The 13,037-nt window shown below is 46.1% G+C and overlaps 1 protein-coding gene across 5 annotated transcripts in view; it reads left to right on the top strand.

Moving 5' to 3' along the window:
• LOC105701723 (protein roadkill) overlaps positions 1 to 13,037 on the top strand; it is a 91,572-nt gene that overhangs the window by 49,967 nt on the left and 28,568 nt on the right. The window lies entirely within an intron of this gene.

Below are 13,037 nucleotides of genomic sequence, written 5' to 3'. Positions count from 1 at the left end.
GATGATTTAAATCGTTTCATTGAAATCGATGAGCTTGAATGGGAGTCTCGTTAACCGAGTTTTAATTTAAAATATCACGATTCTTTTTTTTAAGGGGACTCGTGCCTACTGATTGCGGGAAAATACCCATTTGTTCTGACGGAAAGTGGAAAAAGCAAAACCCCTCGGTGAGAAGGTTTGATTGTACCAGTATAAAGTATCTCTTTGAGTAGTACCAAAGAAATATTTTTCCCAACTCGAGGAATAATTATTTCACTCGGATAAAGTCGAATAAGTTTTACCGTTTCTTCGGAATTATGACGATTCGCTTGTTTTTTCCGAATCAAATAATCATTCTTTGAATTAATAAAACATTTCTTCGGTTCAAGGATCAAATGGTTTAATCGAAATCTTTTTCTCATTGCTGCCACGGGGTAAACTCAATGAGTCATTAATTCAAAAATATTACGCAAATATTACGCATAAAACATTAATTTTATTTAATGCGACTTTCCAGAATCGTCGAAGGGTTGACCGTCATTTCCTTCGAATCTCGTGATAGGCGACGAGAAGGAGAGCGATTTCCGCCCGGAGGAGGCCCCAAAGTCGATAAATTCGCGAGGCAGCCTCGTTACCAACGACCAGACGTCCCGTTACGATCTCGATCGAGATCTCGATCTCGTCCTTGACCTGCATCACAGGCCGGAGTCTGCGACCCGACCCACTATTCGGAATTTTTTTCCCCTGAAACGGGCGCGATAAAAGCCGTATCGAAATTGGAGCAGCCTCTACCGTGTCCTTCCAGGCCCTCTTGTGTCTTTTTAAGTCAAACTTCCCTAGTTGAAATTTTCATCCTACTTAGAACTCCTAATAGTTGCCCTAAACGGATCTTGAGATAACACTATTACACAACTTTTTATGCACGTTTACTGTGCGCTGGTGGGAATTAATCGTCAAATTTAGGATACATTTCGTCTAAAGAAAGCATTTCAAAGGTTACACCCACGTTCGGGATACCTTCAAGCACTTTTGTTCTTGGTGTAGTTATTCCTGCAATAGGAAAGAAATATTGTATCAGCAGCATTGTCCTTTGCTGGAAGGGCATGTTTCTTTCTTTTTCGGTTACGGAGGAATCAAATCGATCTAATGGGACTTCAGGAATATATGACTTGGCAGTTGCACATTTTTCTTCTCCTTTTTTTCCTTCCGGCGGTCTAGCCAAGATTACCGGTCGCGATATCCCGGAATTCGCAGCCCCGCGGAGGAGAAATAAAGAGGAGCGGCAGTGCTCCGGGTAATTCTGGCAGGCATTAAATCCTCCCTGGTTGGTCCTCCCACACACTCCGCTCGAATGCTCTCTCCGGCCCTCTTCGCTCCCCTTGGTCGTCCCGGGAGGGTTCGGTGAAATATGGAAGAGCGGGAATCGGGCCGGGTGTACCGGGAACGCCGACTACGCCGGAACCCGGGAAGGGTAGATCATCGATCCGCGGCGACTCCGCTTTTTCCCCTCTCCCCCTTTTCCGTCGTTTCGGCCGATGCACCAATGCCGAGAACAAACATTTCTTTAATTAAAAAAAATATATGATTTCCTCTAATAATACTCACTTCGAGGGGGCATTCATTTAGGAAATCAGGAATTTTAACGCTCGAAATCGTGTGGAAATCAGCTGTAACTCGCAAGCAGAAATCACTGATAGTCGTTGGAAATTACCGAAAAACTGTCGCAATTTAAAGGCCGAACGTCACTTGTTACCCAATCGGATTGTTGTTTATAAAAAAAAAAAATAGCATAGTTTCGGTGGGAACTTACTATGCTATTTTTTTTTTTTTTCCCAAGGGTAATGGATCTGACATTTTCTCCGTGACTTTAGCCTGCGTTCCGTGAGTCGTCTCCTCCTGGAGCGCCGAGAGGTTCGACTCGCCTACAATGCGGTAATGGCATGCTAATGAAGCGTATTTTTTCTTTTCCCCCTTTTTTTCTTTTCTACGGCCAGCTGTAAAACGGACATTCAGAGGTAATGCCGGCAGTCGGCAGGTGCTAATCTCTTACACCTATCTGGAGTGTTACTTAAAAGAGAGTCGCGCTCTACTCGCCGAAGGACGGCGGGACTCGGACCTTCGGCTTCCTTCGGCTTTCCACCTCGAAGGAGGGCACGACCGAACTCTTTCAGTGCCCGTGGAAAACGCGCAGGGAATGGCTTAAGGCCAATCCGGACATATCCGTCCCGTGCCCGTGACGTATCCGTGCACAAATAGAAATAACGTCTTCTTGGATTTATATTGGGACATTCATGCATTTCCTTATCGATGCATTCTCTTGTCCGTAGCTGTCTAAAAAAAAAAGTAAAAATCCTTTCTCCGCAGGATTTCCGTTTTTCTCCCACGATCAGGAATTTCTTCCACGCGCGACACACCGCACGCAGAAAAGAAATTAGGTTCACCTCGGAATCGGTTCACCAAAGAATACCTATGGGGCAAAACCAGGTACGCCAATAAATTTCCACGCGATAATACCCCGACTTTTGACATCTCTCAGCAGGGAAACGTTTTAATATCTCGTGACAAGGTAAACGGTGCCCCGTTGATGGGAAGTAGGTACGACCGGATGGCATGAACCGAACAAGGAGAGGAGTGCGTTTGAAGTGTCCGCAAATAGATTCATAACGTGCTCCTCGTTTCGAGTTGGTTGCCACAGCTATGCGCCGAATTGGACGCTCAGACCTTTCGAGGGTTCCCGCTTACCAAATGTGCAGAAGGGAACCAAACCGCAGGGCTCTCGAAGCATCCTGGCGAACCATGCATATTCGCTTTGTCCAAAGCGAACGGCCAAAAAGATCATCCTTTTCCCTTGCAAATCTCCAGACGCGTTCGCGTCACTTCCAGCAGGAGCGTAACAGCTGATCGATCCTAGGGAAGAGTTCCGACATGAATTGACAATGGCTAGTTAAAATGATTACACCGAGGGAAAGAATCCATGGAACTATTGAAATATTTCCTTGAATTATGCGAATGAAGATAAACTCCCGAGGAATATGTTTTAAAATTAGGAATTCATTGACAGTGCAGATAATAAACATGCCTGGGATAGGTCATTCGAGCTCGGTTTTTTCTAGGACGATTCGATTCGCCTGAAATCGGCGCTACCGGTCGTGCCATTGGCCGTCGGCGTCGATTCCTTGGCCCAGAGAGTAGCCGACCTCATTTTTATTACAAAGGAAAACAGTTTCTCTCTTTCCGTCCACCGTTGTGGCCCCCTGTTCTCTCTCTCTCTCGCCGAGCCTGCCTTTGAACGGACTCGAAAGGTCGGAGAGACTCGCGGCGGATCGTCCTGACCCCACCTAATCCTTGAATCGTTGTCCGGCTATCTTCAGGGCCAAATAGCCAACGAGCAATGGCGAATCGCTACAGAGAACTGCTATACTGTTAAAAAATATATATATACTGAAATTTTATAATAACATTTCCGAGCAAGATTTATAACACGTGTTGTAAATTTAAGACACAAGTGCACTCATTTTTCTACCAAATTTCACAAACTTCCAATATGGTGTTACAAGATTACAAATTTATTTTCAAGTTTATCATGTATGTTTAATAATTCACTTTTGAGACGTGAGATTTATAATTTTACCACTATCTTACGTGCCAATATTTTTAACAATGTACTGTTGAAAAAACGAACAATCATATCAATTTTTTATCGATTACGTTAAATATTGTGGTAGAGCCGATAAAATATTAACGGAGTTTTGAACATTCAACCGAATCATTTGGTTTATTGAGCAAGATATTCTCTAATATAAACGATACGATTTAATCGATACGCTTTAGTTAATCGAAGCAAATGAATTCGGTCATCGAATTCGAAGCACGTTCGATATGTTTGCGAATATGGCTCGCTAATTTAAATCGTCGTGTCAGGTTTGACATTTTAATACAACTTTGTATGGTTAAATTGTAGGAAATTTATAGAGATATTTAACAGTGCTCGTGTAGTGTAACCGGTCCGTGCCATCTCATTTTGATGGGTAAATTGTTAGTTTATGCTGTTTTCCTTGCAGAGTGAACTTCGCGCAGTATTTTCACGGCATAGGGAGAATGAAATTGAAATCCATAAAAGCTTTGAATAGGTCTGCCACTGTCGGCAGGATAGGGAGCACTTGAAATGTACGAAGAGGAACGGTGTACATTAGGACTACTCGAGACATCGGACACGGGAACACGAATGTACTATTTATTTTCCCTCGGCAAAGCCGTGCCCTGATTTGACATTTATACATGTATAAAAGAATAGACAAAAGGAACTCGGTGAAGCTAATCTGAAAAAAAAGGAGTATCATTTGAAATTCATATTACTTTCATTCAGTGGACCATACAACCTACGGTGTTCATATCAGCGACTAAAAATCGATTTTTCACGAGAATTTTCTTTTTTTCAAGATAGTTTTCTTTTCGCTCAGGGTAAAGGGGAAATAATAATCTCCGCAGAAACGAGAACTATTTCAGGAATTTCATCGGCGATTCTCAGAGTGGCAGGGAATTTCGATTTTTTTTTTTTTTTTTAATTCTCGACGACCACAAGCATAAGTGTCCTCTTAATCGGCCAACTGTGCCGCTAAAAGGTCTTTCCAACCTTGACCGAGTTGCTCGTGGGTCCGTATCGGTTCGCCATCTTGACTTTGACTCCATTATCAAAGCTCGTTATGCGATCGACCGTAACTCGGTGATAATCTCACCCTTATCTACCCTCGGTACATCGCTGCACCGATTAAACTATTCCTCGTGTGTTTATCGTGCAACGGAGACAGATGCACCGATGCGCTTATCAAGGACTCATGACCAATGCACTCGTTTAATGGACGCTCGATTAATTGCACGAATAGACCTTTCTACAAGGAATTTGAAATTCTTAATGAAGTAATATTAGAATAATATACATTATTAAGGATGGGATTACTATGTTTGCATGTGGGCGGCCAACAATGTAGGAACGGCCCTGTGTACGAACAATGTGCACAAACTATGTGCATTATCCGTTTGCTCGGCCATGATGTGTCCGCGCATTAGCGGGGCGCATTAATCAATGCGATTTAGCGTGCACCATCATTCGGCATTGTGTTTGAGCGTCAACAGAGGAAATGTATCAGTTTCACCGGTAATTAGACGGCGACGAAGGAGTAAACCGATGCGAAACCGATATCGCACGTTTATCCGGCTGCGGTGCGATTTTAGCGAAAGGTCGCCGGTTAATTTACGCCTCGCTACGTGAGAATCGTAATTACCGCGACGAGGTATTCGACCTCGTGCATGGCGCAATTAAAAGTTAACTACGAGCCGTTGATTATACATTGACCGCCACGCCCGATTTTGCAAGTAAAAGATTATTATCTTCTTTTATTTCAACACATAATATAAAACGGTAGAAGGGAGCAATTGTAACATCCGTTATAAGGTCAAAGACAACTAACAATTTTGAGTGGTGGGCTTTTTTCGACGTTTTGACATCTTTCATAATATTCGCATACACGTGAACAATTACTCCCGTTTGTTTGGAGTTTAGCCGTATTAAAAGATAATAACCCTTCCCAACATATTGTATGTATAAATCCCTTCATATCATAGTCTTGTAGGTTAGGGTTGATTCCTATATAAGGGTTTAGAAGGTGGCGCCGATCTGTACATTTCGCTTCAGATTTTATATATGTTCCGGTAATGCTCATCTCATAGTAATTATCATCGATTTTTCGCGCAAAATACCTATACAGGCGTGAAAAGTTTGAGAACATTGGCCATCTTGTATGGGGTAGATTAATTCCTTTTTAATTTTAATTTTACCAATATAATTCCTTTTTAAGGGTTCAGAAGGATGACGGCAATCCGGGCATTTCGCGTCGGATTTTGCCTTTCTTTCGGTGATGTTCGTCCCGCTTGATGAGCGCGCCCTCTGACCCGTGGTAATTAACGCCGAGCGACGTATACCATAATTAATCCCGACACTCTAATCCAGTCTGCCAATGGCACGTCCGAAGCCGCATTTGCCGAGGCCGCGCATTCGCGTATTGTCAAATGACCCGGGCCTTCCTGTGCACTAATTCATGACGATGATGCGTGCCCGGAAACGCGTACGGGATGAATTTAGTGCGAGCAATGTTCGCGCAATCCGCGCGCTCATTCCGTCGGGTAGTTTCCCGTATACGACGAGTCGAATATTTTAAATTGTTAAGGTGTTATAAAAGCATGATTATATGTACATATAACTTTATGACCGAACGCAGACAATCGAGAAAAATTAAGAATCATTTCGTGCAACAATAACGGTGATCTTCGGTTATATATTGCAAATGAGAATAATACCATCCTTCAGATTTGTTAAAAGACGTGGTAAAGGTACTTATAATATTTTATAAAAATAACGAAAACTTGAGCGAATCATTTTCTGTGGATTTTATTATCGCGTAGGGAGAAATAAAATATACTCGACAATTACCCGATGAAGATTCGGGTTGTATAAACGAGATACTAATAGGGCAATCCGAGGATATCTTGATGAGGTCCTTGCATTATCGATTACATCGGAACCTGAGTATGGAATGACCGGGTTCTTATTATTATCAGGGCCCTATTATCATATCTACTCGGGCAGTTTCGCGTCCTACGATCGCGCAAGAAATGCTCCGTTTGCGTATTCTCCCCCGGCGATCGTGGTTATATTAATCGGGTCGGGCAATGATTAAATGCGATTAATGCAATCGGGCCATTAAAACATCCGGTGCGCGGAACGCGACAGGAATTTACGGGATAAAGTCGGGACGCCGCGTGGAAAGCAATTTCGGCCGCTCGACCGCTCTGCCCGGAGATATATATACATATATATATTCGAATTGGCTGAACAGGCAGTGCATACCGGATTTTCCGATAAACCTTCGCGGCCTGCCAATAATTAATATCGCGCTCGCCCATCCGAGTCGGCTGCATCGATCGCCGCTAAGGATGCAATTGCGGCCGCGTCGACGGGTACCGATTATTTGCATTTAATATCCATCTCCCGGGAGGGTTCGCGATTCCGCGATGCACTTGGACGAGTCATCCGGGAAAAGATCGAAAAGGTCGACTCGGGCAAACGGATGTAGTTTTCCAGCAAAGACTACATATGTCGCATTTGTTCGATACTTCCGGGGGATTTTGGATGAGCGGTGGCCAGGATGCAGCCGAGTGCAGTTGCAAGTGCAGCAGGGACGGGCGCCATGTCGCTTTGTCGAGCGGTAAACCCCGCGAAGGGTATGGTGCACGTTTTGGTACAGTGGGATGTGACGTGGCGTCGGGTGGAGTGGAATGGCGTGGGTTAGGTAGTTTCGTTCTATCGACCGAGCAGTCGCTCCTCCCGTGACCTGACCTCGTCTGAACTCTCCATTCCACTCCGCGTCGCTCGCCCTAACACAATCACCTCCACCTCCGGCACCTCCACCACCTCCTGGTCCTACGCGAACTGTTCCACGCCACCTTCCATACGATATTAACACCCGAACTGGAACAACGCTCGAAATTCAACCGAGCACCCTCTACGTTCCTCATGGTGCACCCTGAATGGGATTATGGTCGAAAAACGCTATACAAATTCTCTGGGTTCTCTACGTGTGAATAAATACGTTCCAGTGGACGATTCGTGGATTTGTTAGTCTTTTTTTAGGTGCGACCCGAGAGCGACGATGAGGTCGTAGAGCGAAATTCGAGGTCCCCGATTTGCTGACGCGCGGAAGTAGCCCCGTTGATTGCCGGACGCGCGACAGGCCGTTCGCCTAAATAAATTATACAATGGAGTCGAAATTAGTAGGGCAGCCTTGCGACCACAATTGAAAAAGAGTTTCGTTAACAGGAAACTCGTTTCCGGCGACCTTATTTCCAGAGCCAGCCGGCCATTCCATTACCTCGAAACCGCCGAAAGCCGGCAGGAAAGACGACACGAGGTCGGGCCAAAAAGTTGGGACGGCCGTCGCGAATTCCCGCAGAGGTGGCAGATTATCCCTTTTCCGGGACACTCGTGTAATCCCGGACGTCGGCTGTCCGTCGAAATAACGAGGGAACCTCGGGCCCGAATTCGCGTTACCTCGAAATCACGGGAAAAAAGGACGTCTTCCTTATTATCAGAGGCCAGTATTGCCCATTGCACTTCCACTTTTGAGCGAAGACTATATTTCCTCGATTTTGAGCTACGGTTTCTTCTACTCTGATAATAAAAATAGTTCCTTAGAAAAAAGATACGCTTTTTTTCCTCGGTGCATGTGCGGACGCGAGTGCACGTGCAGGCCGCATTGGGAAACTCCTGTGCAGCCCGAGAGTGTGCCAACGGATCGAGTGAAGGGGTAATAGGCCGCAGTCTGGCCAGACTGCACAGACTGCACAGACTGCCCGGACTGCGCGGACTGCATGGACCGTTCCGTAAATTGCAGTATGGCTTGCTTCGCTATCATCGCGCCTTTTATCATTCGCTCCCTCCCTCTCCCCCGCAAGTTTCCTCCGACTTGTCGCGGCCTCGTCCCCAGGGATCCTCTCTCCTTCCAGGCTCGTTAGAGCGCTCGCCATTGTCGCGCGTCCCCGCGGGCTGGGCGATGCACCGCCGGGGAATTTTTCGATGCATCGATCCCGGGACTCCTGGCACGCCGACACGTCGGAACGCGGACTGGAACTTGACAACCAGGAACAATGAGGACCCGCTCGTTACCGCCACATCCTCGTTCCTCGTTCCTCGGAAGTCCCTTCGCGAGTCGCGGTCGCTCCCGGCTCGCGACTCCTCGATTGTCTTCCGAAATTCTTCACAACTTTGGACACTGATATTAACCCTTTAATTACGAAACGCCACTATAGTGGCCCCCTTCATTCCCATGTATTCAAAGCGACTAATGAATATCGTATTCATATAAAATATTAGACTCCGCGGCCGAGCTATCCGTACAGGTGGTACACCTCCGCGTCCGACTCTGCCGTACTAAAAGAGTTAAACGATGTAATTTATTTAGAAATCTATGATGAACATGTACCGACTCACTTTGAGGGCGTCGAATGTACAATTGTACTACGCTCTTGTAGGATACCTTTTAGAAGGTGTACGAATTCGATGGACATTTTTAACGGTGCATTTTCGGAATAAAGGAGCGGAAAGATTTATGGAGAAGCGGCCCCCGTGGAAGAACGGGAGGAGTCCCATTTTCACTCTCCTTCGCCCACTTTCTCCGGATTTTCGGCTTTCTACCATCGGGCCTTTCTACCTTCCATCGAGTCTCGTTTTCTGGCAGGTTTACAAACGCGCGAGGGACGAACCTCGGTGCATAAATGCCTGCCCTCGTAAAGTAATATCGTAACGTTATATCCAGCGTGCGCGAGGGCGACCGGAAACAAAGAGGGAGGGACGACGCAGCGGGAGGATGCGAGAGAGGCGGATGCCTCGACGCACGAGTGGGAGAGAGACGCAGACATCGACGAGGGCCGTTTTCAGAACGCTACGCCCCAGTTTGTATAGCGGACGCAACCGCAGCCGAAGCGTGCGACCGAAGGTTCGTCCATCTCGAAACCGAACCTTTTGCATGTATACGACCAGGCCACGAGTTCCTTTTCTCGATTCTTTTCTCTTTTCTCTTGACGTCTGCACCAGCTTTCCTCGACGAAACTCTTCGTGGGTGGATTACGGTTAACGCTGGAAAATGAAGGGCCAAGTTAAATGGCAGTCTCTTATTTATCTTGAATACTAATCTAGCCACTTGGCCACTCTGAGCTTTAATATCTTAATAACGTAATATGAAAACGACTTAGGGATCTCATAAAAATTGTTCAATCGTTTATGAAGAAATTTAAAAACTGAAATCACATGGTTGTCAGGTTCTTTCGCAAGGCCTCCATATTTCCGCGGTAAAATGTCAAACGATTCGATTCACCTAGTTTAGAAAAAAATTTCATAATCGATTAAACCCTCGGACAATACTTTTGCGTCGAAACTGCCAAACTTGTATATCATTATTTTCTAACCGGGTAATTATACTAAATCTAATAGAACACATTTCTGACACACTAGTTCAACTTCGCGGACGAGTCCACGTGTCGCTGTTCGAACAGACGCGAAAAAATGATTGTTTGTATAACGGTGTTGATAACTTTGCAAAAAGGAGGAGAGGGAAAGAACCGATCTCGAACCCGGCCGGTCAGTAAGCGCTCTGACGTAATGGAGGGAATTAATTCAGTTCAGGCAGAGCCGGGCTCGTGCCGGCGTCGACTCGAGAAAGTTACGTGACCTGTATTAAGTGCCTGCACGTTGGGCAGCTCGAAAATCGGCACGAGCTACTTCATGAAAAGCCGCAATTTCGAGCGCCGGGGGAAACGTGCCGACACGAGAGGGTAATGCGCCGTCGTAAGAGTGTACGAATCGGCCCGAAATATCGGACAACGAGTCGACATCTGCCCAGAGCTAAAAGCGACGAACGAAGAGTAATCACGTACCAGAAAGATTCCTTCAACCGAGAAAACGCACGTGATCTCACCGTGGGGTAGGAAATTGACAAGGGAGTAATATTCCCCGAAGATGAATCAGCCGAAACGAAGATAGGAATTATTTGCACGGTTCGAGTGAAAGTGCGAAAAGAGGTGTCAGCGAAAGCGAAAGTACGCGCGCGAGAAATTTCACCGTAAAAGGGAAATATTGTGTACTTCGTAAGATTCGGTTGATATTGTTTTACAAAAGCATGCAACGTGTATCACGAATGTATTTATTCTCCCCCTCGATTTCACACAATTATGATACGATGTTAGACTGTAGAGTCCCTTGGAAACTCATGATAAATCTATTTTTCATTTTACTCCGATTTGGCGCACTCGAAGTGTAGGGATTTTATGAATACTTTTAATGGCGTCCTGTAAAGGAATGAAGGTATAATTTGGCGACGTCGGAACGGGCTCGCAAGAGTAAATGATAAAAACTCGGGAATTATCGGCGGGTCCTAGGTGCGGCTTCCTCCCTGTGTAACGAATGAGTCAATCGGTGTACCTATTTTGCAAGAAGTTGTGAAAACGGATACTCTGGACTGACGCCAGACACTAATTTTGCTTTAACCTATTGGCAATAACTGACGTTGACATTTCTCGGAAACGCGCCGATAAGATGGCGCCGTCTCTTCTCGTCCTCAATAATGCTCAACGATAATAGCTACTCTAAATATTTAATATTTAAATAGAAATAGAAATATTTCGTAGATCTTAATATATTGTCGGCTAACGCTAACGCGTTACTCCGGTATCCCGATAAGAGTTTCACGGCATACAAACGTCATCGATTCCTGAACTTGATCGAGGCCTTCCCACCGAAGGAGTGCTTCCTTTATCGGCACACTGTCTAGTTCCAACAAAGCAGTGATTAAATCTAGGAGGAATTAGCATCGAAGCAGTGAAGTAGATCCTTGCAGTCGAGAGTAAGATCGTGTCCAGGGTTGACTGCCTTTAACGATCTCCCTTTGACGCATGCACCCTTGAAAGCGACCCCGATAGTCGCTGGAAACCTCGAAAACCAAGGTCCATAAATATTCGCGGAAAAAAAGTGTAATATTCGCGAAGGAAACTCCATAATACTATTTTCTCACATTCCCAGTTATATCAAACCCTTATCGGAAAGTAGGTGCATTTAACCCAATGTCACCGTATCATAAATCTGCACTTTGCATATGCAATCTGGCGCTATATACCATTCTCTCCTGTTGGTAGTTGCGAATAATCCCGCTCGTAAAGAAAAAGAAAAAAGTGTGGATCACTTTTTCCGACTTTTCTTTTTACACCTCTATATAACGACGTTGAAATTTCGTTAAAAATCGCCGAATTTCCATTTAAGAGTTAAGCATACAGTTATCTGCAGAGGAAACTCGCTGCGAATAAATCTGCGCGATAACGGGATTTATGTGCAAAATCTGGTTAAAATGGGAAGGAGAGCCGAGGGTCTTTCCTTTTTTCCCATTGCCAGGGGAAATATCGAAAAGGGGGCGAAATATCGCTCGCGCGAAAGTTCCCTCTCCTCGTCGGCGCAGGGTCGCTTTCGAAGGGGGTCAAGGGTGCCTTTTGCCACGAGCTAAAATACACGCTTCCGTCCTTACGTACAGCGAGTACGTAAAGGCGCGTTGGCGTCGTGCGAGCAGAGGAAAATAATAAACTCGGCCGCGAAAGAGCGAACGCGGTCGCGAGGGCCGGCCCGGAATCCATCCCGGCTCTCTCGACCTCGATCGCGTCTCCCGCGCCATCTTGTTTGCTTTCCGCGCCGGCCCTGCCCTCTGCCGGAAACGAAAATCCTCCATATGCCCAAATATGAAAGATTCCCCTAGTATTATCAAAGTGGACCTCCACGGGGCGGTAATACGTAAACATTCGCACGTTACAAAAGGTTACATCAAGTTAAGGATGATAAAATAGGGTGAGAAAATTGTCAGTATTTTATCAAGTCATTGCCTCAATCGGGGATGTACGCGAATATATACATCAGATGTACGTGGACATTCTACAAAATGTTCGTAATTCCAGGCAATTAAGACACCTGGACAGAAGATATACGCGGGATCAGGGGAACTGTCGTATTAAATATCGATTATGAAGTCTTCTCGTGAATTCCGGCATTGTAGGTACGTCACGGTGAGTCGTTACGGTCTCCAACTTAATTTTACCGAGAATTTTCGAACTTTCCAGTCTCGGTTTGGACATGGCATCGTCTTACGGAGAAAAGCCGGCGTTCCCCGGCGGATGCAAATGGAGGAGTCGGGGCTCGGCATCGAGTTAGCCTCGCCGCCGCTGCACCGCCCTCGTAACTCTCCGGAGCAGTTTCCTCCGTGTGTGTGCGCTTTTGCGTGCACATATATATACGTTACGTGTGTCCGTGAGCGGCGGCAGCCGGCCGTCGAGGTCCTCGGTCCGTGCGAGATCGAGTCCGCCGGGCGGCGGAGTGGGGGACCGAGCGGAGCCGAGCGCGCCCGAAGACGGGCAAGCGACGCAGGGTGGGGAGGGCTGCCGAGTCAGTCGCGGCCGGCGGCTCAGTCGCACCA

The sequence above is a fragment of the Orussus abietinus genome, unplaced genomic scaffold (genome assembly GCF_000612105.2).
Source record: "Orussus abietinus isolate OABI.00-Male unplaced genomic scaffold, Oabi_2.0 scaffold30, whole genome shotgun sequence".
Classification (NCBI taxonomy): Eukaryota; Metazoa; Arthropoda; class Insecta; order Hymenoptera; family Orussidae; genus Orussus; species Orussus abietinus.
This window is presented reverse-complemented; position numbering and strand designations above follow the sequence as displayed.